Below are 27714 nucleotides of genomic sequence, written 5' to 3' on the forward strand. Positions count from 1 at the left end.
ATGTTTGTATTGACCTGCACTAGAGGAGGGCTTAGTTGCCCCACTTGATGTTAGAGACCCAATCACTTTCCCTGATCAGTATGTATACCTAGATGTTCCTTGTAAGCCTATCACCATTCCGGATAGGTTTTTGTAGTTTGCAACATAGATCGACGTCAATAGTGACAAGTTTGTAGTACATAAAAAAGCAGGTTATGTGTTGAATTGAGTGAGGATCTAGAACACGCGTTGAAGTTCGTTGTAACTCCCGGTTTTAGATAATTGACATTAAAACATACACATTTTGCCAACTTCCTGAGTTAGATGGGAATGCAGAATATTACTCAAACATCAATAATCAAACTATCTCCAAGTATTGCCATCTCGTCTTAGAGGGCTGGGTCGCTGTCCCAGTTCACATGGTAGCAGAGCTTATGGTTAAAAACCTATCGATCTAATAAGCTTTCGGGTCCCCGGTAATATTGGACGTCCTCCGCCATTTAACTGGAAGAGTGTGAGGCTCCGTGTAGATAGCTGCGATTAGTTTTAAAAATCTTGCAAGTTCAGGTGGGAGGGGTCCCTCGTTTTCGGGTGGAATCCCCTCCCGACATCTACAGGAAGCTGACGGACTGAAGGCTGAAGTGGCTGGTTTAAGGGGGAGACGATCCCGAGGGTCGGAAGTGAAAAACGCGAATGGGGAGTAGACTGATGTGGCAAGAGGGAAGTAGTGATAACGTGGATAGAGTAACTGAGGGTTGGTTGGGGTATTCTATTTAAGACGATGAGCGTCACAGTTTATGAACCTATAGACCAAGAGCGTTCTATGAGGTGAAGCCAGTTGACCTACATTCAGGACGTTTAGCGTGAGCTCGTCCAAAAATCCAAGCAGATTTGTAGGCTACAAACGACCCAGGCGTCGTTGAGGACAGCGTTAAGTTCACCTGGTCTCTGCGGAGACGTTGGGGCACGGTTGCAGCCCTCCCGGGGGTGAGGTCGCTCAGGTCCTACTTCCCCCTTTGCACTTATGTGGCGACTGGTGGTAATAGGTGATGCTGCTCGGGACTGCTCCTGTTGATTAGTTTTGGCGAGCACTCTGTCCTGCTGCTTCTGGCATGGGCATGATCTGGACAGAGTTCCTTCACTGGTCTCTTGCACGCGTTAGTCCAGTCCTGCTGCAACTAAGCCACTATATTTCAGTTAAGTGTTCCTGTTTCCTTCGTCTTTCCTTGTCTGTTTTTGATGTATTGTAAAGTTCATTATCTTGTATTACTGTCCGTTCCACTTTTGATGTTTGCTCTTTTGCTTTCTTCCCTTGCAGGTGATGTTGCCGGCCCGGCAGAAGCTGCAGAGAGGAGGAGAACGCCTGGTTTCAAAGGTAAGTAAACTGGTCCAAGCGGCGGCGAGTGTCACATTGAACGCGAGTGCACAGCAACGTGAAGCACCGGCCTTAAGGATGGAGCAGCTTGTATAGCTGAGCTTCTGAAGCCTTGCCCACCAGGTTCAGCCTGCCTGCCACACCCAATGAGTCAGCACATGAGGATGTGCTCTGGAACAAAGACTTTCAGCTCCTGGAAGGTTTTTGTAAAATAAAAGCTCTCCTGCACTGAAATAAAGGGTTCCTGCTCACATCTCTATATGAGCCTGGCGCCAGGACTGAGTCCAGCCAGGGCACCTGGGTTTATAGGTCCCAAAAGGACAAAAGTGAGTCAAGTGACCCATTGCCCCCATCACTAGATGGTGGTTTTGTGTTCTGGGGCCTGTGGCCATGACAGACCGCTCATACTTTAGGGACATGCGCAGTCAAGAGGAGCATGGACTAAAGTGCATGTGGGCCGGCCAATCTGTCGGTATGTCTATATGTTGCATGAGATGTATGTGGTAAGAAAATGAAATTGAGAAATCAAGAAAAATAGACGGTGGAAGCAATGAGATTTGAAGAAATCTGATTATTAGTTAAACTGATAATGTTCAGTGAATAAGATCAACTGAAGTAAAACATGCTAAAGAGGTTTGGAGCTGCGATGATTGGTGCACTCATTGTATGATTTTTCTGGAAAGTATTAATTTGTGAAATAAGTGGGGAAAGTCAAATTGTAACTAAGTCATGATGGAGGATATTACCCCGCTCATACATTTGTGCAGGCAGCTGCCAAAACACACGCCCAAGCTTAAGCAGTACAGTGCAGAATGGGTTACGGGTACGACAGATAAAATGTTCATGCCATGGCCACAAGGGGGAACGTTGTCTAAAGCAGTCCAGCAACATATGATGACATACTTGCATGCAGCATATCCAGGAAAGAAGTTAGAAAAAAGGTTAGCGAGCTTGGAGCTCTGGAAGATGTACAAGGAGGAACGGGAAAACCCGCCTCCTGAAGACTGGATAATAATTTTGCATTTATGTAGCGATACGAACCCTCAGGTAGCCGAGCGCTTCTTATTATTACCCACAGTATGTGGTGCTCATTTATCGACCTCGGAAGGATGAAAGGCTGAGTTTGGCCCTGCTGGGATTCAAACCTGTTTTGGCAGGCTCTGCACAGATGCCAAAGCGAGCGCTCTACTCGCTGTGCTATCGGACCGGATGCTTAATCAGTGTAAAGAGTGGGGGTGAATAGCCTTCTGCCCCCCCCCCTCTTTGCGCCTGAAGTAAATGGCGATAACATGAAAGATGAAGGATATCCTAAGAGAGATTAAGGCAGCAACAGGATATAGTAACCCAACGTATAAGTCACCTGCATGTAGCAGCGACAAAAGGCCTGAAAAGACTCCAGAAAGAGATGCAATTCCTAAAGTCCTACGGGACTAACCAGGCATGTCTCTAGATATAGAGAGAGAAATAAAAAGATGGAAAGGAGAGAAAGACAAAGCTGACCAGATGGCGCTCATACAGAACAAGTGAATGGGCGGTCAGATATTGGTCAAACTTGATGGAAAGAGCATTGAGGAAGTAACAGGAAGAAGATCAGGATGGACAGTATAAAAAGAAAGGGAACAAGAGAATCGCTTGAAAGATGAGGTTAAAAAAAGGACAAAGAAGGGAACTGCTGTATCAAGATGAACAATTGAGAAAACAAGAAAGCAGAAGAACAAATAAAGTGTGATAATAGGCAAAGCGCAATCGAACAACAAGATAAGCTATAAAAGAAAAGAGAATGAACAGAAATTGAGAGAGAAGAATACAAAGAGATTAAGAAATGCATAGAGCAAATGAGAGATGGAGACAGGAAGAGGAAAGGATTAGAGCAGAATCTAAGAAACTAAAGTAAGTCGAAGAAATGGAACGGAAGAGAAGGCAAAGGGCACATGACATTGATTGCATAGAGAAATAATTAATGGAACCCAATCCAGTAGTAGCATGGGAAGACAAGAATTCTTCCCGGCACATGAGCCAATACCGGGTCCGTCTAGAGCAAATCTAGAAACATGATTTTCATATCAGACGCATTGGGGTTAGAATTGATAAGGTGTATCATGACACGAGGACCAAGAAAGAATCACAAGGCCAGGGAAAATCTAATTGATTTGAAAGTAGCAAGTCGCAAGGCAAAGAGGGAAGCTTGTTTAGCCCCGAGCATAGAGCTTTGTCTTTGGTCAGGCTGACTCTGAATCGAGACGAGAAAGAGGAAAGTCACACGAGTTGGGGACAGGATATGCCAGATGAAGATAAAGAAACTTTCCGAGGGGAGGAGGGGGCTAGTGCATATGGCCCTGAAGGGTTTTCTCCTACGGAAAGAGAAGTAAGATGGTCAGATCTAGACCTACCTAAGGCATCAGAGTCACTGGCGCGGCTTGATCGACCTAAAGGGAGATCCCTTAGTGAGAAGGGAGGGGTGGCAGTTGGGGGGGACTCGCCACCTTATGTGAGTAGATTGTCATTACCGGGAAGAAGACGGTGTGGAACCATTGTCCCTGCTCTGGACAGACAGATTATAGGGGACAAATGCGATTTTTTGGATGTCGCAATTCCCATTGTTAGAGAAAGGAGGGGTCAGATCGCTGTATATACCATGGCCCCAGATGGATAAGGATAATTTAAGATGTTTAACGTCAGGTGCCGGAAAACGGATTAGAGAAAAAAATGACAGGAAGAAAAACATTAGCGATAGGGGACATTAAGGGTCTTACAGCAGCTATAATTGGGGACAGAGCTGATATTTGGGCAAGAGCAAGATACGCAGGTGTCACTGTTCAGAATACTGCTCATGATGGAGCACCATTCAATAATTGTAGAGCGGTGGTCTGGAAAGCGCTAAGTGTACAATATACAGACATGGCAGCTGTTGATTTATATTCGCAATTTCCAAGAGCAATGGAGCTTGGAAACACGGAAGCCTTGGGGGAAATCTATACCTGTATTCTATCATATATTATGTCAGGGATTGCCAGAAAAGGTACAGAGACAGCTCAAGAAGCTGGTGGGCATGGAGGCAAAACCTTGGCCAGAAATACAGTTGACAATAGCACATCATTGTCATCTATTACAAGAGAAAAACCAAAAGAAAGAAGGAAGCTTGAAGAGGCTAAGTTGGTACAGAACAAGCTATCGAAGTATGTTATATAAGGGACGATGTTAACTAGTGGAGAAGGACAGGGAGCACAGCAAACAACAAGTATGCCACAGGTGAATAATCAACGGCAGTTTGATCAAGGAGGGATGGGATTTGTACCATGAGTTAGAGGGAACTTCTGTGGAAGAGGAGGCTTTCAGAACAATAAAGGGACCTTTCAGAGTAACCAAGGTGGGTTTCAGTCCATGCAGAATGATAATCAGGTCCTGCAGGGATTTCAGATTCAGAGACTACCTCCTGTACGTTGGACATGTGGAATGGCAGGACATACCCTTGACTCCACATGTTCACGCTATGTATAGAATGGGCAGTTCAAGGGGGGGGGGAGGGGGACTGCTTTTCCGCCTGCATATCGCACACAAAGTATGGGTGGGTTTGCCCAAGTTCAAACAGTGTATCGAGCCCAAGTGCCGACAACAAAACAGGCTTTGCAACCACAGCAAACACCACTGGGTGCGCCACAAGGGCAGTCACTGCATGCAACCATGCAGATACAGCAGAGAGTAAACACGGGACAGTTACAGACTTAGAGGATAGAGGGTGTCCGTATCAAGGGAGGGAGGAAATCCTTTCATGGGCACAGGAATAAGCATGTACCCACAATAGGACAGCTCACTGGGAGACTTGATGTGTTCAGTACTATCTGTAATGCTAAATCCTCAAGATGAACCAACGGCTGACGTCACAATAGGAAGCAAATCCTTTTCTAGTAGACACAGGTGCGACATACTTATGTATACTGGAGGGACATTTTTTACTCTTGGGTAATGCCATGAATGCTCAAGTTCACAGGAGCTACACGTAGAATTCCTTTTACTGAATAATGACTAGTTTATAGGAGAATGTGATATGTCTATGCCATTGTTGTATTCAAGGCAGACACCAGTTCATATACTGGGCCAGGATTTAATGACGAAGTTGAATATGACCATTTCTTTTACTGAGGAAGGCATAGCTTGGAACCAGGAACACCAGGAATACATTTAAGTAATGTTAGTTAATTCATTATGGCATTTACAGGGCACATAGCCATACAAAGGGTACCGTTCGACCAAGAGGTGGTTCATTCTGTTAACATGGCTGCCTGGTTTAGTAGGTAAGATTGAGGATACCTGATGAGTTTCTCTTTAGACTAGAGATTCCCATGCACAAAGGCTCCAGTTTTAGGGATTCCTAATTATTCTGAGGAATTCTTATTTTCTCACACAAATGGAACAGTTATGACAGCAGTACTCGCGCAGAGAACTACGTTGGGCTATAAGCCTTTAGCATATTACAGTGGGATTTTGGACCCAGTAATGAGGTCACTTCCTGTGTGAACAATCTTTGGCAGCCACCGCATTCGCCATTGAGAAGGCTGCCAGCATAGTAATGGGGCGTTCTATGACAGTGTTTGCTGAACATGCATTATTTGCTGTTTTGGAAAATCCTAAGGGTACGTTGACATCTCAAAGAGCTTTTGTTTATGAGGTGGTCAAGCGAATCCGGCGATTAAAATAGTCAGATGTAAAACGGTGAATCCTGCCACATTCATAGCCAAACCATTGGCAGATGATGAGCAGGCACTGGATTGCTCCAACTATGAGGAGTTCTGTGACGAGATTCTGAGGGTGAAAGAAAATGCTCTGGCAGCTGGGGAGATTCTCTTTATTGTTGGTTCTTCGAACGTCAATCAAACTGATGGGCAGATATACAGGTGCTGCCGTAGTAAGGCACATGGCTAATGGGGAATTTGAAGTATTGATAAGTGCACAACTACAGTCCCACTTTCCAGCACAGGCTGCAAAGTAAGTGGCACGGATTGTCCCGCTTGAGAATAGCGCAGACCAGGAAGTAACCGGGTGTAGTGACTCTGCCTATGTTATGTCAATAGTGCACGCAGGGTTAGCATATTGGAAAAGGAGGGCTTCCTCCGAGTGGATGGCGCTCCAAGGCAACATGCCACCTTATTGGACAGACTTATTAAAACGCTACAGCTCCCAGTAGCAATCGCAATCATTAAATGCACAGCTCACACCAAGAGCAGACTATTTATACAGCGCGCCACACCGAGGTATGTGGCAGCTTTTTCAAGACAGCTTTGTATACATACGAGACGGTATGGATACAGATTGCAATGAATTAAGTGCAATGCTGCAGAGAAACAATAGAATCAAAGATTGCTTATGCAAACTAGGTTACATAAATACATTCATCAGTGAAGAGGCTATGTGTAATAGTATAAATTGCAGGCGACCAAGTGTCGGTATATGGCCAGTAAGATCTAAAGCATAGACTCAAGCAGTGAGTGCAGTGTCCTTGGTGAGGAGCCATTCTTTGGTATTGGTCCTGAAGCAATGGAGGTTACAGTCAGAGCATAGGTTAAGAGGGAGGGCATTCCAGGCTAAGGCTGCTTGCACTGGGAAGCTGGTACCTCCAGCTCTTTAGGTTGCAACGAGGCGCAATAATGCAGTAGGAGTTGGCTGATCTCATAGGTCTAGATGAAGTTTCAGCGACAATTTTGTCAATTAAGTATTTAGGGGCAGCGTTCTGAATACATTTGTGGGATATGGAGACAAGTTCAAAGAAAATTCTATCCTTAATGGAAAGCCATTTGTGGCTTCTTCTTGTTTCGGAAGTGTGGACTTTTCTTGGGATACTCAAGGTGGTTCTTAGTGCATTATTTTGCAAGGTTTGGAGTTTGTTTAGTACTTGTTTGCACTGAATCAATACCATTGGTATTGAGTTTTTGAGAGGCGATTTTCTTTTGGAGGGTGGTTATTTTATTGGCCTGGGCGTTTTGTATGCCAGTGCACCAGGCTTCATCTTTAGGGTGAGAGTCATTGGGGGATATTGGTGATTCCAATTCCCTTAGGATTCCAAATAGTTCCTTAATGCTGGAACTGGCATTTAGGATCCCGTCGTATGTTTCTCGTTTAGTTTTGATGATCTCTGCTTTGTAATGTGCAGAGATTTCTGCGACTGTTTGTTCTCCTCTGAATGTAAATTTTTCCATGCGGTCTCATTTTCTTTTTTCAGCCCTCAAGGTTTTCAGTTGTGGGGTGTACCAGGTGTTAAGGTGGTCTTTAGGTTTACTCTTACGTAGTTTCAGAGGGCCAATGTCGTCAAGGGCCGTTGTCATAGTATTATTGAAGAGGTTGATTAGTTCCTCAGGATCTTCAGATTTTTTGGCGTTTAGTATTGGGATCAGTAGAGGGAGATATTTTTCAGCTGTAATGTTGTGCTTGTTTCTAGTGAGTATAAGAGGCGCAATAGGCTTGGTTTTTGGGGCTGGATGATTAGCGTTAATGGTGAACGCGATGAAGGAATGGTCAGTCCAAGATTGTGGTTCAATGGCAGTAATTACTGTAGGGCAGTTGTGGTCTGCCAACCAAGCCGGTGTTCGTCTTTTCATGTGGGTAGGTTGATTTTCTGTGTGAAGTTCAGTTAATTTAAAGATTCTTCTAAGGATTTAGCAGCCTGGTCGTTCGGGTCAGATAGGCCCAAGTTAAAATCACCAAGTATTAAGATTTGTGACGTTGGTTTAGTGTTATCAGAAAGCAGTGCGATAATGTCTTCCTTGAAATCTCCTGGGGGGCCGGGAGGTCGTTCTATGAGGTGGATAGTAAGGGTACTGGAATGGGAAGTTGTTATTTTGGCTGTGAGCAGTAAACATGATTTAGGTGACCGGGTGGTCGATGGTCTGAGTGCCAGGTTAGTGCAAGCTTTGAAGGCTTTCCCTCCGCCCTTGGCATTTTCTCTGTCTACTCAGGTGATAGTGTAAGAGTCTGGAATGGCTAGCATGAGAGATGGACCTGCGGCAGCATGGAGCCACGTCTCTGACACTGCTAGGAAGTCAAGGTAGTTGTCTTTAATTAAATCGGCTATGTTGGTTGTGTGTGAAACTACAGATCTTGCGTTAATGAGTGCGCCTTTGATGAACGCAGGCTATCAGGGCTGGTGTGTAGGGTACGTTTGGTTGGGCTGAGGATGTCAGCGGATTGTCTCGCTTTAGTTTGTTATTTTAGGAGGAGCGCCAGAGGTAGTAAGGCTAGGTCGGCTCTGCATGGACTTGTCTTGATAAAGGTTGACTAGTGGTGTTGCAATGGTGAACCTAGAGGCAAGTCTTTCATTTCTGTGTATGCCACAGCAGGGTTGATTTGGAGTCCGCTTGGTAGTGAACTGCTCAATCCATGCAAGGTGGGTGAGGATAGAGAGGCTGTTAGAACTGTTTGGCTATTTCCCAGAAAATAGCACAGGGAGTATGCAGGCTTGGCTTAACATGAGGTCTTCAATAGGATCAATAGTTTAGTCTAACATGAATTTGTAGCACATTAGGCAGTGTAGGCTAGTCTAGCAGATGTCTAGGTGCAACTAATGGGAGCAGTAATCACAATAAGTAACAGGGTCGCCTTCACAGGGTAACATTCAACTGTGCAGTTGGCTAGGCAGGCTTGCATTGATTTGTAAAGGTTAATTTAGCAGATACAAATGTTTAAGGCTATGAGGAGCAGCAGATTGCAGTATACACGATAGTCACTTCAACAAGACTAGTAGACTAGTCTGCCTATTAAGCCTCAAATTAATGTCAGTGTGGTTTAGTCTGGTAAATACGTAGGTTTAGCTCATGGGAACCGTAATCATAATATAGTAATCACATTCAAAAGGCCAAACAGCGAATACAGTTGTTTAAGGCTAGTAAGGCAGTTAATCACACTGTTCACCTTCAATAGGATCGGTGGGCTAGTCTCTGTAGCACAATAGGCAGCGTAGGAACATCTAGCAGATATATATGTGCAATTGACGGAAGCAGTAATCACAGAAAACAACAAGGTCACATTCAAAGATGCAGTTGTTAGGCAGGCATTAGTTTGTAATGAAATAGGCAACGTGGGCAAGTCTAGCAGAAACATATAGTTAATGCTAATAGGAGCGGTCAAATACAGTAATCATGATGGTTAACTTCAATATGGACTTGTAGGTTGGTCTGACATAAGATTATAATGCAGTTAGCAAGTGAACATAAGTTGAGCTTGGAGTTATACCGTATACAGTGCTGCAATGATCTGGACATCCAGAAAGGTAATGATAGGGGTCACTGGGTGCTGGAATGGGCAGCAGTAGAGGCACACTTCATTGCAAGTATGAGACAGACTTAAGTAGTTTACTAGTATAGCTGTGAAGCTGGTAGGATTACAATGTCAGTGTGAATAGACACATAGTGTTAATGTTCTTGTCCCTGTGTTTGTGAGTAAGAGACTCCTATGAATTGAACAGCGTTAGGTGACTTTATGTATGGGCAAGGATGCAAATACTAAGATTTTGAAATCGTTCCTTACCCAGTCTTGGTTGGCCAGAGGTTCTGGGCGACGCAATGCCGTGACACACCAAGACAGGCAGAGACAGGCCCTTTGGCTAGCCCTTCGGCACTGGACTTCCGCGCAGCGGCTTCCGCCTGGCGGTGGGGGCTGCAAGTGGATGCGTGCACCCAATCAGGGCCGTGTAGTAGCCCCGGCCTCTGAAATGCTGCAGATCCCGAATAAGCTTGTGGCCATTACCACATTTCAGATAATGGTGGACCTGTATGCAAATGTCGTCCAGATTCGTTGAGGCGTCGGAGAGGTGTCAGTCCATATAGCAGATTGTTGGCAATACGTAGTGGTCGTCCATCTAGTGCAGCTGGGGAGATTAGGCCAAACAGGGATGTTTGGGTGCTGTATCTCACCCTCAATTATTTCATGCGGAAACCAAGCCGCAGACGAAGAGGTGAAACGAGTTGCATATTCAGAGAATATTATGAGCTTTGATACACCTGATGTGAATGAGAGAATGGTGGTGATGATTATTAATGAAAGTTTTGATAACTTGTCAAAAACAGTTAAGTGAAGTTCATGGTGAAGCACCACAGGATGTGAAAGATCTGTGGACGCGGAGGGGGCATTCTTTATCCCCTTACGAAGTATTGTGGTGGCAGGAAAGCACGGGTAAACCAGCGATGCCTGTAGCCTTATTAATGGTGGCGTTGGAACAGCTACACTACCCTGCACATGTCACTAGAGAAAGCGTTCCAGCAAACATTGTGGAGGATTGGTTTGTACTAAATTTGTTAGAACATGTTGCATTTTATATGGTAAATTGCATCGTATGTCAAAAGTGTCCTGCTGGGAACATGCTCCGAATAGTCAGAGGTGTTATTCTTTGACCAAATGGTCCATTTCAGCATTTACATATCGACTATGTTGATATGCTACAGGTCTGTCATGGTTACGATATATGATAGTGGTAGTGTGCCCTTTCTCAAGATGGGTCAAATCTGGCCTGTGCACACAGCCAGATGCCACTTGCATGGCTAAGTGCCTAGCTTGAGAAGTATTTCCTAGATGGGGAGTATGTGAGGTATTAAGATCAGATAATGGCCCCCATTTTGAGACTGAAGTGTTCGAACAGCTCAATTTATTGCTTAGTACAAAGAATACGTTTTCTTCGGCTTATCACCCGCAAGTCAATGGGATCTGTCAGAGACTCAATGGCCTGCTTAAAGAAAGCATAGCCAAACTCAAATTAATATTGGAGGGCTGCATTGCCTGCCTCTTGCATTATATGCATTGAGGAATTAGCCAGGCTCTGACCATCTTACACCCCATGAACTAGTAACAGGGAGGTGAATGAGAATGCCTCGTACACCTCCAACGAGGGTTAGAAGTGATGCCCAAACAGCAGAGGTGTTAGATGAGCTATGTACATGTATGACTACAAGTAGCTCTGTCATTTCAGAACAAGTCAAGTAAACGGGGTGTAGGTCTCTGAACACCGATGAGGACGATACAACAACTGCATCAAAAGAACTTCTACCGCCAAGACTTTTCCCCAGAGATGAAGTGCTAATCCAAAATTTTGTTCGCAAATGGCACAAACCCAGGTTTAATGGCCCGTTCATCGCGGAAGAGGTTACTCCAACGGCAGTGAAAGTGCAAGGAAGACACGCTTGGATATTCCTAGTGGACGTGAAGATCTACAGCGGCGAGACCACCACACTCCCACCCCATTCAGAAGACAATGTTACGCTCACCTGGCTCCCACAGGGGCGTTGGTTGGACCCGGACGGCTGCGGTCTCCACCTATGTGATGCATAGTGCAGAGACGACCGACTGGACTGGCCCCTCTGAATCTGGTCAGCTTGACCCGTAGAACTATTCTCCTGCAAGTGGAGGGATGGATTTAGCCACCCGAGGATTCAAGTGATGGCACCCCCCGCAGTCCTCCCCACTTATCACTCCGAAGTGCCCTTTCAGCAATCTTACCTTATACTCTTGAAAGATGAGCTCTCCATCCTGCATGGATTGCAGGGGCGCGTTGATGCCAGTTCACTGGTTTGAAGGCATGGGAGAGTTCCGGAGAGTATTGACTCAGAGGTTCCTGGCTAGGACCAGTAAGTATCAAGTTCATAGAGTTCAATATGTCCAATGTTCACTCTTGTTTCCCCCCATCTTTCCTTGTCTTGCAGCGGAGTTCGTGAGAAGATGCTCTCGTGGTAGCTAGTGGCGCTCAGGTAAGAGTCTGTATTACCCGACGCTGTCCGGTAAATGTTGCACGTGTTTAACGTGTTTTCTCTCTTGGCAGGTGCGGCACGTGGAGAGTTATAGAATAATGCCTCCAGTGGTAAATCAGGTAAGTCTATGGTGATAAGAGTTTTATTTGTTGGTTTTCTCGGCTCACCTTGTTTTCTTTTGTCCCTCAGGAGCCGGAGTTCAGCGAAGAAATGATGGAGGCAGCGCCGAATCGGAAGATGCTGCGAGGACTGGCGAGTATGGCGCGGCGCTGGAGATGCGATGCATACTGAAATGATGTTCTTTCCAGGTCCGGAGGCGAGATGGATCCGGAATCAGATGAGGAATTCAAAATTAGTTCATTTTTCTAACCTTGTCCTTTTCTTTCCTCTTGTTTTCAGGAGCTCAAGATTCGAGGCAGGCGTGGCAGAAGACTGGATGCTGGCTGCAGGCGTTACGCTGCTGGATGCAGAATAACACGAAGCGTGTGCTGCTGTTCGGGCGTGGTTTAAATAGCCTCCAAAGTAGTTCCAGGTAAGAATTTACCCAGAACCACACCCGAGTAAAAAAATAGTCCCTGTAATAAAATAGTCCCATCCAGGCCTCATGTTGGCTTGGACTCACTTGCAGCATGGTCTGCATCAGGTAAGTAAAGTCTATGAGCCTGGCACCTAAGGCGCCAGGACTGAACCGAAACAGCCCCCAGACGGGGCTGTTGGGGCTTTAATAAGTGTCTGGATGCCTGCTCCCGGAGCTGATGGGCTTGGTCCTGATGCCTGGGGGGTAGGCATCATGACAGTCTTGTCAGCACATGCTGAACTACTTCTCCTTGACTGAGGAAGAAGGACACAGAGAGTGTTCAGTAGACAGAAAGTTAATTGGACTGTGGTTCATTCAAAACGCTCTTTGTAGCTGCCAAACAAGGAGTGAAAGAATAAAGCTATTAGTCCTGAGCCACAGATATTTTCTGACATTGAAATAAGTCTTAAAAAGAAATGCCAGACTTTGACAATTGGAAAAGGGAGCAATATCCAGATTCCTTTCTCACTGAGTTGCTCTTTGGAAGTGCCCATGGTAGTGCCTAATGGCAACGTTCAGAGGATCATTCTTGCTGTTTTTCTCTTCATTCTTCGTGCTTATCAATCATTGTTGGGAGAACTACTGATGTTTATTCATTCTTGCAAGATCCTAAAAAATGGTCCAGTCGTAAGGAGGTTTATCACAGCTATAATAGAGCAAATCGTCCAGCTACCCGAGTACTGTACGGAAAACACAAATGCCTCTGTCTGATTACGACGCAAATAGACTAGTTGGAATGGTCTTTTATTTCTTGTTTGAAGAACACCTGCATCTTGTTGGAAGACAAACTGTTTGCCAATTGATTCCTAGAATCTCTTAAATCAATAAATTGCTAGGTGACATAACTGAACAAGTACGTCTATTTTCTGAGGCAACACAGAGCATCCTAATGGTGTTCACGAATGAAGACATTCAAAACTTACTTGCCCTAGTTTTCTATAATCTGCTTGAAGCATATCATTTGGTCTGAAGAAAGGACAACTCGTTAGTGTTCATCATGAACCCTATCATTCATCCAGCCATCGGCCAGTTGCTTGTGGAGCAAATCCAGATAGTGCCAGAATATTTTATGAGATTATCCGATTAAAGTTTGTTTTTTCTTTCCTTAAAAGTAGAAAATGGGTAACATTGATAGTAATAAGTGTGGCAAATAGAGACCTCCACGACGTGCAAGAGGTTATTGTTGTATCCAGGAGACCTATTGGTACATTGTTACACATGCATTCTGTTTATTGTTACTTTCTCTCACAGTACGTACTGTCTATTATATAGATCAAAATAAGGCAATAGTTCCTGTGCATCTTCCTATGCAGCAGGGGGGTACAGAATTGGCAAGTGTAAGAACACCAAGACCTTATGTGATTGTCCCTACACCAATAGCACTTGTAAAAACACTAGTTTTACTGATGAATGTTTCTAGGATTCCCCAGTAAGAAGGAACTATGCAGACATACTTCACGAGATGATTATAAAAGCTCATGAGGCAAGAAGGAGACCTAAGAGAAGTATAAGGGAAGATGATCATGACTTGAATGGTTATCTACACAGAGCACATTTGGGAAACATGTGGTACCAGCACATGGAGGTAGGCAAAAGAACCTCAAAGGAGGAATGTCATGTATGTGCACTCCTGCCTTATAGCATGGGGAAGTTTAAGATATTCATAGCCATTGAAATAGATGTTTAGACAGCTCACTGCCTAGATCACATTGCACTATGCTGAACAAGAGGTCAATACATGGGCCAAACCGCTTATTTGGCATGGGCAATGGAATGAACAGATCCGGATGAAAAGGACTTCGTGCAAGACACAAAGACAGCCTGGAGTGAATGGGGCTGGAATTCGATGGAAAGTAAACAAAACACTAAAGTCCAGGAAAATCTGCAGAAGATATTCGAAGATGGAACAGGGGACAAATGCAGATCTGTGGTGGGGGGGTGGTCAGTGCTTTGTCCAAATGGATTAGAAGAAGGAGTGATCATCTTCAGAGCGTGGGTAGTGATTGGTTTCTACAAACCGACTAGTGTCATTGTACAGAATGGATGCAAACCTTTATGGCCGAGACATGTTAAACTACTGACATGGGTCAAAGAAAAAGGAGGGCCTTTGCAGATCGTGCCTCTGGAAAGTGCAAAGATATGCTTCAGAAATAATGGCACAAGAAAACTTGGAGAAAATGGGAATTGTGGTTCAATCTTTGATATGCCAGGAATGAGCATAGGAACAGCAGTTATAATGGATCACTACTGGGCCTGTGGATCCAGCGCTTATAAGAAGCTGCCCAAGGATTGAGGAAGACTGTTCTATAGTGAATGTTCCAGCATTGGTGATTCAAAAGTATTTTGAATATTGGCGAGTTTCCAAAAGCAGATGCTCATCTGTTGAGCTCCTGAATCACATGAAAATAGAACGATTTCTCAGCTAAGTCAATAGGAGCTTTTGATTCCATTCCATTTGAGCACAGACTATTCAGTCAGCCTTCATCGATTTTCACGATAATCTTCATGCCAGGGATCTAGACTGCAGCGAATACCAAGTGGTTACAGATAACTAGGATGGAACTTCTGCAGCCAATTAAAACGACTATGAAGTGATTCATATATTCAACCAAGGGCTGAGAGCCATATGACTGATGACTTCAGAATACGTATGTCTTTTACAGCTATGTACGGAGGGGTTGGCGCCAAAATCGGAGAATCATATTGCACGTTCACACCTGCTCATGTGAAAGGCACCTTGACAGAAGCCATAGAAATGCTGACGAAGCTACACGTCCAAATGATAAAACGAAGTAGAAGACATCACAGATAACAGTTGAACTGGATTACTTTTCTTGTGGGGCCCACAATGGATGATATATATTTTTAAGTTCCTTGGAGCTCTGTTGGTGATGATCATGCTTGGATTCTGTGTAATCAAGATGGTTCTCACAATGCAAGAAGACTGCCAAAAAAGCTGTGGGAATGAAGATCATGACTGATGTCGAGTCAGGATGGAACAGGTGAAGAGATCAGAGACTACATGAAGGCCAGTGTTCATGCACTGGAGGGGATGCAGTTTCTGTACCCCGAAGAACCACAAGTAGTATGTGGGGGGAAATGGATTTATTGCAGTCCCAGGGGACAATGCTTGCTTATGTCTTGGAACAAGGATGAGCATGTGAAATCAGCTGGATGCCTGAAGGGAGTCAACAGTATGGGTCCCAAAGAAGCATTTCTTCAGACAAGGTTGTCTAGATGTGAAGAATGATGAGAGAGTGGTTGATACATTTCCCAAAGGAGGGGAATGAAGAGGTGGAGTAGAGTACCCCCACCCAAAGCTCCTCTCCCATGATACCTATATTTTGGGAGGCAGAATGTGAAACACGCGCATTGCCAGTAAGAATACCTATACCGAAGAGAATCCTGCAAGTAAGATTTCCATTGAGGAAGCCGTACATGTATACACGACAATATAATTTGAATGAAATCCCAGAGGAAGACGGAAAAGCAAGCGAGAAAGCAGATTGGTGACATCATGGTAAAATCATGAAAACCAGAGTTGACGCACACAGAAAAGATGCAGAAGACGAGAGAACATAAAGATTCTATAAGTGCTGAGTTCAAGGTGTTAAGATTAGCAACATTTTGGGCTCAAGATGAAGAAGTTCATGCTATAAGAATAATGGAGAAATTGAGTCATTTTACAAGTGTGCAGAAGTAACGCAAGCAGACTAAGTATTCTTTAAGGCTGGCTATGTACTGAATAGATTACAGCAATGCGCCAACGTATATACATAAGTATAAGGACTATGGATTATTCCACAATGCGCTTTAGAAGAGCTGGATTCCGAAAGCAGGAAGACGTTTTCAGTGTGGCGCAGTAAGAAATCAAAAACTCAACCATGGAGGTGGATCAAAGAAAGGCTTGGTTGGATCAACACCAAGTCGTCAAGGTCCTCTTGGGCTTGGATGTGCGTACAAATAATTACAGAATGTGTGAAAGAACAATACTCCTGTCTCTAGTAAGAGGCAAAAACATTGAAGACGTCAGAGGTTCATAAAATAGTATTTTATATGCAGTAAGACTCGGAAATCGTGGTCTAGTCATGTGGGCAGATGAAAATAGACACTATGATGAACTGTATCGAAATCGATAAGACAGCATGCTGCACTCCCTCATTCTTCAGCACGGAGAACATTTCCAAGGCCGAGTTAAAAGCCTTAATTGAAGCCTTAATCGACTAGAGGCTGCAAGTGTGATGATCGATGCCAGGGCTATTTGGTGGGAAGCTATGTTTGTTGCCATTCCACTCGCACCTGAATGCCAGCTTGCATGCTGCTTACACATGTGGAATATTATGGAGGGGTACAAGGGTGCCAACCAATTATGGAGGGACACGTAATAGAGAGCCCTATAGTTTGAATAACCAATGGGACGTTGTGTATTTGATGATGTTTGCAGTGACCTAGAGGAGGAGGGCTTAGTTTCCTCACCTGATGTTAGAGACTCAATCACTTTCCCTGATCAGTATGGAACGTATACATAGCTGTTCCTTGTAAGGCCATCACCATTCCGAATACGTTTTTATAGTTGGCAACGTAGATTGCCATCAATAGTGACGAGTTTGCAGTACATAAGTTGAATTGAGTGAGCATCCAGCAAGCGAGTTGAACTTCAATGCAACTCCCCGTTTTAGATAATTGACATTAAAACAGTTGCATTTTGCCAACTTACTGAATTAGTTTGATTATTAATGTTTTACTCAAAGTATTACTACCTCGTCTTAAAGGGCTGGGTACTTCCCTGTCCCCCCGAAACTTCTACCTACAATTCCCCACAAATCTCCTCCCCCTCTACCCCCCCAATGGTAACATAACATTTCCCCCTCCCTTCTCCCCCCGTTGTTGACCACCCCCGCTAGTCTCTCCTCGGACTCCATCCTCAAAGATGGCCTACTACTAGAACCAGGGATAAGTTTGGGGTACCCTAAAACCCCTTCCATGTGTCTTTGGTGGATTCCAAGATTAGCACATGTCTTGAGCACATGTCAAACTCCAGCTTAACTATGCCAGCATACATGCTCTACACAGTAGTTTACCTCATTCAGTCGAATCATCCTATTTCGGATACGTCATTAGCGGTCAGGGTACTTGAAACTATTCAGCCAGAAGGGGGCGGGGGGTAGCATCTGCTGGCTTGTCCTGTAGGCACATTCCATTGTTGTCCATTCCAAGTAGTGGGGAGCCCGGGGGGCGTATGCTCGGGCTGTGACTCGTCCTGGCTTCTCGTCCAGTTTAATCTGAAGATCCCGGGCTCCCTCCTCCTTTGTTGTTACCTGATGCAGTCTGCCTTCCCAGCTGAATAGAAGGCCAAATTGGAAGGTCCACCTATATGGTATCTTTTTGTATTGAAAGTGTTCCATAAGCCCTTGCATGTCCCTTCTCTTTTGCAGCGTCAGTTGGGAAAGAGGTGGATTTCATTACGATCAAGCGTAATCTGGCCGCTCTCCTGGCTGCCCTGAGGATTTGCTCCCGAGGATAGCAAGTTCGTGCAGCCAAGGTAAAAGTCTGGACCAGGAAGTTGAAGAGGTAGTTGACCACTGGAACCAAAACCGAAGAGGAAGATTAAGAATTTGCAGCTAAAGCGATTTCCAGAAACCGGAGAGCCTGCTGTGTAACTGGAGTCTGCTGTAGCCTTTCCTTCCAATCAACCTGGAGGACTCTGAAAATGAGAGTCCCACTAGACTCAATAAGGCCTGGATTTTGATCCATTCTAATGGCGTGCTGTGAGCTTGCGGGTGCACCTCAGGCCATTGTATTGTAGGGGTATTTGTAGAGCGCGAAGACCAAGAGGCATCAAGGCGCTGGAGAGAGTGAGGGCTGGGGGCAACTGCAGACTGGGGGGACTAAAAAACAGATGAGATTTGAAATTCTTCCAAATGAGAAAGTATTCTGGAATGTTACGGAGCTCGTAAATGGCAAGGCATTCCTGAGCATAAGTACTGAGAAGGATCTTCCTCCAGCTGTGGCCCAAAGGAAACTGGGAGTGCTCAGCCAAGATTGATTAACCAAGCAGAGGAGCCTACTGTTTTTGTAGGGCACAAGTCTAGATCAAAGAAACTCGCCCGCAGTATTGTGAGTGGCGCGATGAACAAGTCATAGGGCCTCATTACGAGCATGACGGCTCGGTAACAACTGTGTGAGTAAACCCACCGGCATCGTTGTTACCACACAAGCACACTCGGAGTCTGCGTGCGGCTGCTGTCCCGCCCGCCTGGTCTGACCTGGCGGGCAGGATGGCAGCTGTTTGCAGACTATTATGGAGGCACCAGCACCCAGCACAGTTATTTACGGTGCCAGTGCCTCCATGTTCCCCATTGAGACCTATCGGACTCAAATGGGGAAATACCATTTTTCCGGTGCAGACTTCCCAAACTGGCGAGGTTCGAATCCCCCACTGTTACTGGTAAGCCAGGTGCCTGACAATTCACGAAATTTATGGTTTTACTGGCACGGCTACCGCCAAACTAGAAATGAGGCCCACAGAATTTTAAGTTTGACTCGGCTCTTGACTGGGAGCCAGTGACGGTGGCGCAGTAGGTCCAAGGCAGGAAGTCTAGGGGTTCCCAAAGAGGTGAGCTGCAGCATTTTAGAAAATCTGTAGCCGTTGTAATAAAGCCTCTGATTGGCCTAAATAGATTCCATTAAAATATTCTAGGAAGCCCATAATGGATGCCGTCACAATCTTTGTCCTGGACTCAGACGGCAGAAACAGAAGAACCTTTTTCAGCACTTTCAGCTTAGTAAAGCTGAAATGGAAGATGGCAGAGATTTTAGCCTCTCTGAGCCTGAGTACATAACTTTCATTCCCTGGGCTCTCGACTACTGGAGTAGGTACAGGGCATGGCGCAAGTGAGGTAGGCCAGTACGCAAGTCCAGGGCTGTCCTGCCCTATTGGACCGGATCCAGTAAGACCTCAGTTTTGTTTGTTGAGTTTAAGACAATTATTGGCCATCCAGTCCCCAACCACAGATAGTCTCAAGTTTTTTGGGGCGCAGATGATGGAACGTTGAGTCGTAAAAGAATCTGTGGCTCATCAGCATAGAAAAAAAAGTGTACCCCATGGCTGGTGATCAAATTTGCCAGGGCACGCATATATAAATTAAATAGAAGGGGGGGATAAGGCAGACCCTTGAGGAACCCCACAATTCAGAGCTGTAAGGGGGAAGACGTGAAAGGGGGTGGGAAGTGAAACTGTTTAAAGCCAGTTGGACAAAAAGGGGAAAAACCATTTCAGGGGGATGCCCGAGATTCCAGCCCCTTGGAGACAGTGGAGCAGCTTTTGATGGTCAACAGTATCAAAGGCTGCAGAGAGGTCAAGGAGAATCGGAGAACCCACCTCTCTGCCGTCCTGAAGCAGGGCAATGTCATCCATAAGAGACATCACAGACTCCGTTCCCATTTCCGGGGCAGAAACCAGCCTGAAGAGGGTGGATAAGGTGGTTGACTTCCAAAAAGGCAGAAAGCTGAGGTGTTACAATTGACTCCAACAGTTTCATGAGGACAGGATGCAAAGATACAGGGTGGTAGTTCTCAATAGCAGGATCAAGATGTGCCCATTTCAATAAAGGAGAGATAACAGCGGTGCACGGCCTTCCGAATTCCGAATCTCACTGAAACCTTGTGGGCATCCTATTGGATAGAGGCACGATTCCAGTCTGAAAAGTTCCCTCAGAGTGCTAGACCTTGCAAATGACGAGAATCTGACCAGCGATAATCTGTCTTCTTCAGTGCTCTTGAAAAAGGCGCCAAATCCACAGAGCCATATTCAGCTGTGAGGAAAACCCTGCCCGGAAGCCTTGCTGCAAACATCCTTCCAGTGTCCGGTCTTCTGTCTTCTTGATGAAGGAAGTCAACAACCGGGTTTTTGGTTGCAGATCCTCAAGTCCTCCTGCTGCAAAATCTTGTGCGCTGAGGTACGGTGCTGGCTTGGGTATTTACTTATCTTAAGACTCTTATTTTTGTGTAGTTTTGGGGAGTTTTGTGATTGGGAATCTTCCGTCCATTGCACCCAGGCCCCTGCTAGAATCCTCCTAGGGTGTCTTCTGTGAAACCCCTGGACCGTTAACTAAACTAAAGCAGAGTCCTTACCTTTTCTAGCAGTCTCTCTTAGGAACGCCGACTATTGCTACCCAAGAACCTATCCTGACCTGCCTATTGGACATTAGACAATAGTGACCCCCCCCCTCTGCCACTGAGAACACTCATGCTCCAAGAATAAGGGAAAGATTTCTAAGGTTTGGGCCTTTTGCCTAGAAAAGAGAATACGTGTTTAAAAGTTACTTGCAAAAGAAGTTGGTTGGACTCAGAGTGAACTGTTTACAAAAGTGTGTTACCGTAGAAATGTTCTGCCATTCTTTTTTTTTTAAATATTTGTTAGATTTTCATCAAAATACAAATTCACCACACAGGTTCCATTAAACTAACAATAACTGTTATGTTCAATAACATCAGAACAATAAAACTATTAATCTATATCCAAAACCCAATTAGATCCTCCCCTAAAAACACTAGTAACATTCGAATCAAGGACATTACGGAGACAGTACTAGACAAAGACCTCAAAAATGCAGTCCAGCAAGTGTTCAGAGACATTCTGGATGAACAGGAAGCGGACTCCATAGGGATAGACAGGGTCCACTGAGTGGGCCCAAAAAAGAACAGGGGCGCCCGGAGAAAGACCAAGAGATGTCCTAGCAGCCCTCTCCTCATACCCACAAAAGGAACAAATTCTGAAGAGGGCGCGACAATTGGATCATATCAGGATGAATGGGACGGACATCCACCTGTACCAAGACCTGACCTCGGTGACATTGCAAAAAAGGAGAGATATGGCTCCGCTAGTTAAAGAACTTGTGGCGAAGGAAATACGATACAAATGGACATTCCCATTAGGCCTTCTATTCACCTGGGAAGGCAAACAAAGAGTAACCACATGCGACGAAGGTCTACACATAATGGACATACAAACAGAGGGACCGACGGGAGTGCCCAACAGAACAAGAGCTGGGAGCCACAAAAGGATGAGGGGCTGGGAGGAGATGAGGCAAAAGAAAAAGAAAAATGGGTAATCAAGTAAACATAGTAAAATGTCTATGGAAAGCACAAACAGGCAGCCCGGTGAGGAGCCCTTGGAACAGATACTTAGGAAGGTCTGAGGAAATGCGGGGTATAGGATCCCCCGCGAGGTTAATAGAGAGTGCATTGAGGGCCGGGAGCGATAGGCTCAACGCCCTAGGTACCCGGGCCCTCCTCGGGAAGTTAATTGTTTCAAAGTTTGACGTTGGGGGGAAGTTGAGGGGACAGGGAGGGAGGGGGGGGGGGGAAATGTGCCGGAAGAAGCAAAAGATCTCGCTGTACAGGGAAACAGGAAATGCACAACGCCGTAATACACAATGGGAAAACTTAGAATCTTAACATACAATATAAGAGGCCTGAACTCCCCGATAAAGAAGAAAAAAGTAGAATCCCTGCTGAAGAGAGAAAAGGCTCCCTCAGGATATTCTCCAGGACCCGGTACTGGGGGAAACGATTAGGGACAAGATAACAGAATACTTTACGCAAAAATACACAGGCGAGGTCCCACTAAGCACTGTCTGGGAGGAATTTAAAGCGGTAACCCGCGGCCACTTTATAGCACTGAAAGCCACTAAAGGAAACCAGAGACACCGCTGGGAAAAAGAACTCGAAAAGAAAATAACGGACACTCAAAAAGAACTTGTGTCCCATCCCTCCAGAACCCTAAAGAAAGCCTTAAAACAAACGCAGAGACAACTAGAAATGCTACGCACCAAAGTGGCCGAAAGATCCCTCCAATACCTTAAACAACGGATATATGTAAAAGCCAATAAGGCAGACAGACTCTTAGCAAGACAACTACGAGAAAAACAAAAAGACAATGAACATAATGAGCATTCGAGACTCGCAGGGAGAATTACAAACACAAACCCAGAACATAGGAAAAGTCTTCCGCGAATTCTACCAAACACTATATACCACAGAACATCCAAATAAAACCGACCAAGACACATATCTGCAATCTCTCCCCATTACGAAAATCCCCGAGGCAGACAGAGTAGCATTGGAGAAACCGATCACGGAAGAGGAAGTAAAAAAAGGCAAATGCGGCACTCCCGAACGATAAGGCACCAGGCCCCGACTGCTTTACCGCCCCCTTTTATAAAAAATATGCAGATATACTTATCCGGTCTTGACGAGACTCCTAAACTCCTTCAAAGAAAATGGCAATGCGACTCACTCAATGAATGAAGCTAAGGTCTTGGTGTTCCACAAAGCAGGGAAAGACCCCTCCGTCCCCAGCTCATACCACCCCATTGCACTAATTAATTTAGACGCCAAATTGTACACCAATATTCTGGCAAATAGGCTATCCCCACTTCTCCCATCCATAATAAACCCAGACCAATCAGGATTTATCCCAGGGAGACAAACGCACGATAACTTGAGAAGAATAATTCACCTAGTGGCGAAAACCGGGATCATGCACAGACCGGCAGCCTTGCTCTCACTAGACGCCGAAAAGGCCTTCGATAGGGTGGAGTGGTCAATACTATTCAAAACTCTGAAGCATATGGGATTTGGGGAACAGTTTATAAAAGTGATAAAAGCCAATTACACCTCCCCAACAATCAGGATTGCCATAAATGGGGCGGTCACAGACAAAATAGACATAACACGGGGCACCAAACAAGGGTGCCCACTGTCCCCCCCCTCCTGTACGCCATATTCCTGGAACTACTGTTAATTAGAATAAGGGAATCAGTCAACATAACGGGGATAGAAATGGGAGGCACACAACACAAGGTAATAGCGTACGCAGATGATATGCTGCTAGCCCTAACGAACTCGGGGACGGCATTACCCCAAGCAATTAAGAGCTGGAAACCTTTGTGGCAATTTCGGGTCTAAAAATAAACAAGAAAAAAAAAAAAAAATCAGAATTGTTACCTTTAGCTGGTGAGAGGCCGGAGGTCGAGAGAATAGCAGCATCACTCGACTTGACAATAGCGGAAAGGGGAATCAAATACCTGGGGATAATCCTGACACACAACATAGAAGCAGTATACAATGGGAACTACCTGCCCCTATTGGAACGGGTTAAGAGGGACCTAGAGTGCTGGAACCCCCTAATGGTGTCATGGTGGAGTAGAATTCAGGCAGTAAAGATGAACATCCTTCCCAAATTGCTATACCACTTCCAGGCTCTCGCGATCAAAATGCCCAAATCTTTCTTTAAAGCACTGTCCAAAGCAACCTCATCCTATATATGGAATAAAAAAAACAAGGATCGCCAGAGCGACCCTTACAGCTCCAACGAGGGAAGGGGGAATGTCCTTGCCACACCGCAAATATTACCAGGCGGCACAACTCTGGATTCTAAGAGAATGGCTGGGAGATAAACAGTGTGGGTGTCACAAGACCGGGCAGTAGCCAGATCCCCCTAGAGGAAATTCTATGGAACACAAAACACAGGCACCCCAACTTCCGAGTAAGCGAGATCATGAAAACCACCCTAGAGGCTTGTGATGAACAAACACAAAACGGCATCATGACCACAGTGGAGGACCCCTTCACACCCATATGCCGGAACCCCCAGTTCCCACCGGGAATGGACCAGGGAGCCTATGAGAAATGGGAGGCAGCGGGATACACAAAAATAGGGGAAATGTACCAAAAAGAAGAAATAAGAACGTTTAAAGAATGCAAAATCGATACTAAAACTAACGGAAGCAGACAGATACAAATATGAACAGCTAAGGCACTGGCTGGCAACCCCAGCCGTCAAAACAGCAGCCACAAGAGAACTCAAGCCATTTGAGAAGTTCCTAATATCCAACTCCGGATCAAGGAAACTGGTCTCCTCGCTCTACACCTACATCAACTCCCAGGAGGAGGAACTCAAATGGGCATGCATGGTCAAGTGGACGAAGACATTGGTAGAGGAAATCCACAAACAGCAATGGAAAGATCTGTGGAATACCATACCAAAATGACCCGATCAGTCCAAAAAAGGGAAATGTGGTTAAAAAATGGTAATCCAATGGCACTACACACCGGAAAGGTTGCACGCCATGTATCCCCAAACTCCTAACACATGCTGGAGAGGCTGCACAGAGGTGGGCACGTGGAAACATCTGCTGGGACTGTAGGGGAATCACACCTTTCTGTATGGCAATCAAGAAGGAAATGATTAAGATATTCCCGGAAGCGGAACTAGAGGAAAAAGTGTGGCTATGGAATAAGATCAGGCAGCAAGGAAATTCAGGAAACCACAATGGAGAAGCTTTATGGGTCTATTCATAGCAGCATGGGCGACAATTACCCAAAACTGGAAAAAACAAGAACCCCCACAGATTTATACTTGGCTCCAGAAAGTATGGGCACAACTAACCATGGAAAAGCTCACACATACAATACAAGGAACAAAAGAGACGTTCACAAAGGAATGGGGAGAGATTCTGGACTACCTACAATCAGACTACATGGAACAATGGTGCCCGCACAACATAAGAATATCGGACATATTTACATCATAGACATTCCCATGAGCAACAGAGACAATTGGAAATCTTCCGGGTTGGGGGGGGGGGCAAGGGGAAGTTGGGGAGACGGATATGTACTTTCAGTTGTATTTGAAAATGGTAAATACATCTTTACTAGTGTTTTTTTTTATACTACTATCCCATGTGAATTATAGAGGGAAGTAAATATAATATCCCACACATCACATAAAACAATAAAAGGAGAGAAAGAAGAGGAACAAAAAAGGCCTTCTCACTCTCCTCCCTTCCCTTCTTTCATCATACGATTTCATCATTCATATAAGGCATTAAACTGGCCCCATAACGAAAGATAATCTTCTCCATCTTTGTCTTTCAACGAGATCTTTTCATATTTAGACGAAATCTCTAATTCCACCAACCAATCCTCCACAATAGGCTTCTTTCTAGTAATCCAGACCCTGGGATCAGTTTAATCGCTACCATCATAGCTTTATCTACCTAGATATTACATTTTCTAGTGTTCACACACCTCCCTTTATGTTGGGGCAAAATCACATTCACAGCCGACCTCTGAATAAGTATGCCAAAAGTCATATCAATTCTATCAATAACCCCCTTCCCAAATCCCTGTATCCTCGGGCACAGTAAATGTAATAGTGTCCCTCTATCCCTTCCACAACTCCAGCAAGTCTCATCTGTCCTCAGCTTCAATTTAAACATCTTTACTGGTGTCCAATAGATCCTGCCAACTACCTTCTGTCTAATTAGACGTAGACTCATATCCAAATTGGAATTCGTACCAACTCTAGAATATCTCTCCATTCATCCTGCGATACAACCATATTAACACCATGCATCTATATAACCTACTTCCATAGACATGAAACGCATATATGTACGTACATTGCATTCCTGTCCAATCATTAGCTTACAAATCTCCAGTCTCCCTTCCAATGCATTATTAAATCATGCCCATCCTCTGATTAACAAAAGCAGGTTTGTACATCTACTCCTTCCTCCCCTCCCCAGATTATACTTATCCTGCAGTTCCTCAAATTGCAATATCCTGCATCCATCTAGTAAATCATTTAGTTTTAATATACCTTTCCTAATCCAGCTCTGCCAATGCAAACATCTGTTAAATTGTAGTGTCTCATTATGACATACAGATGCATCACTACTGAAATCATTTAGAAAAGTATATGTAACCTGTTTCTTTCCTTAGAAACAGTTTCGCCATTCTAACAGAAAATAGATACAAAGATAATTTCCTCACCTGCAGTTTGGTTGTGCCTTATCCCAAAAGTAATGCTGTTTTCACTTCACTATTCTTGTTAGGATAAAATGTATGAGTGTCCCCTAACTGGGTCTTACTTCCCCTGATTTGCTGTTACTGTCCAGAATAAGTTTGCATTGGTTTTACCTACCTAGAATAACTTTGAGTCATTAATAAAGTAACACTTGGTTTTGCTTTCCCTGGTCTGTTTTAAACCGACACAAAAACAGTCTTAGGTTTAAACCTGCCTTTAAGTTGCTCATATCTCCTGTAAAAAGTTTATAGGTTTTACCTGCCTTTAGTATAACTGTGTTATACCAAAATAAGTTAGAGTTCTTGCTTCCCTTAGTCTGTGAACTGAAAGGCAACTGTAATTCAATATTACTCCCAAAGGTCCAACTCCCCTAGAATCACTTATCCTGAATCAGAGTTAAAATGTGTTTTACTGTTCCTAGAAGAAGTGTTCAACTATTCACAAAAAGCATATTGTTCAGTTGGTTTACTACTTTATTTCTTGCTGAGCATCACTGTACAACTGCTAGGGTCTACTACGCCTATATTACTGAAAGTAATCAACCAAAGTAACTATTGGTTTGGCTTCCCTAGAACTCCCGTTAGGTCATATGCTTTGGTCTGTGTACCTTCAAGCATAGTGTGGTGTTTTTGTATAATGTGTTTATATGATCTGTGATAGTACTTATTTTCCCCCAGAGTGTAGTCTTGTGCTGCTTCATGGTTTTACTAAGCCCCTTGGCTTGAGAAAAACTGTCTTAACAGGTGTCAGCCGACTCCACGCTGTTGCCTAGTCAACTGTATTTCCCAGACTCCGCTTCTTTGCTGGGCCACCAGAGTTGTGCGGCTTACACTTTTTCTGAGTGCTGGGTTTGCAGCTTGTTTACGCAGAGCTGGGCTTCTTTATGGGGGTTGGAGCTTGCATGGCTGTGACTTTACTGACTGGCGGCTATCGTGGAATCCAGAATCATATTTTTACACCAATCAGGAAATGTGACATATTTAAATTATAGTTTACACAATGAAAACGAGAAAATTCAAAAGCTGTGAAAGCTCAATTTTGCATATTCGTTTTTGGGATATTTGATATAACAACTTTCTCAAGAAATGTATAACAGACAAATTAGTGCATTTTCAGAGAATATGCAGTGTTTTTCCACCAACAGGGGTTTCATTCTGCCATTGTGTGGCTACAATTCGGCCCA

General features: G+C 44.6%; 1 protein-coding gene across 1 annotated transcript in view; it reads right to left on the bottom strand.

The window, feature by feature from the left end:
• LOC138503500 (astacin-like metalloendopeptidase) overlaps positions 1-27714 on the bottom strand; it is a 485620-nt gene that overhangs the window by 353235 nt on the left and 104671 nt on the right. The gene's annotated exons all lie outside the window — the stretch shown is intronic.

Source organism: Ambystoma mexicanum, chromosome 11 (assembly GCF_040938575.1).
Source record: "Ambystoma mexicanum isolate Mex_15411 chromosome 11, UKY_AmexF1_1, whole genome shotgun sequence".
Taxonomy (NCBI): Eukaryota; Metazoa; Chordata; class Amphibia; order Caudata; family Ambystomatidae; genus Ambystoma; species Ambystoma mexicanum.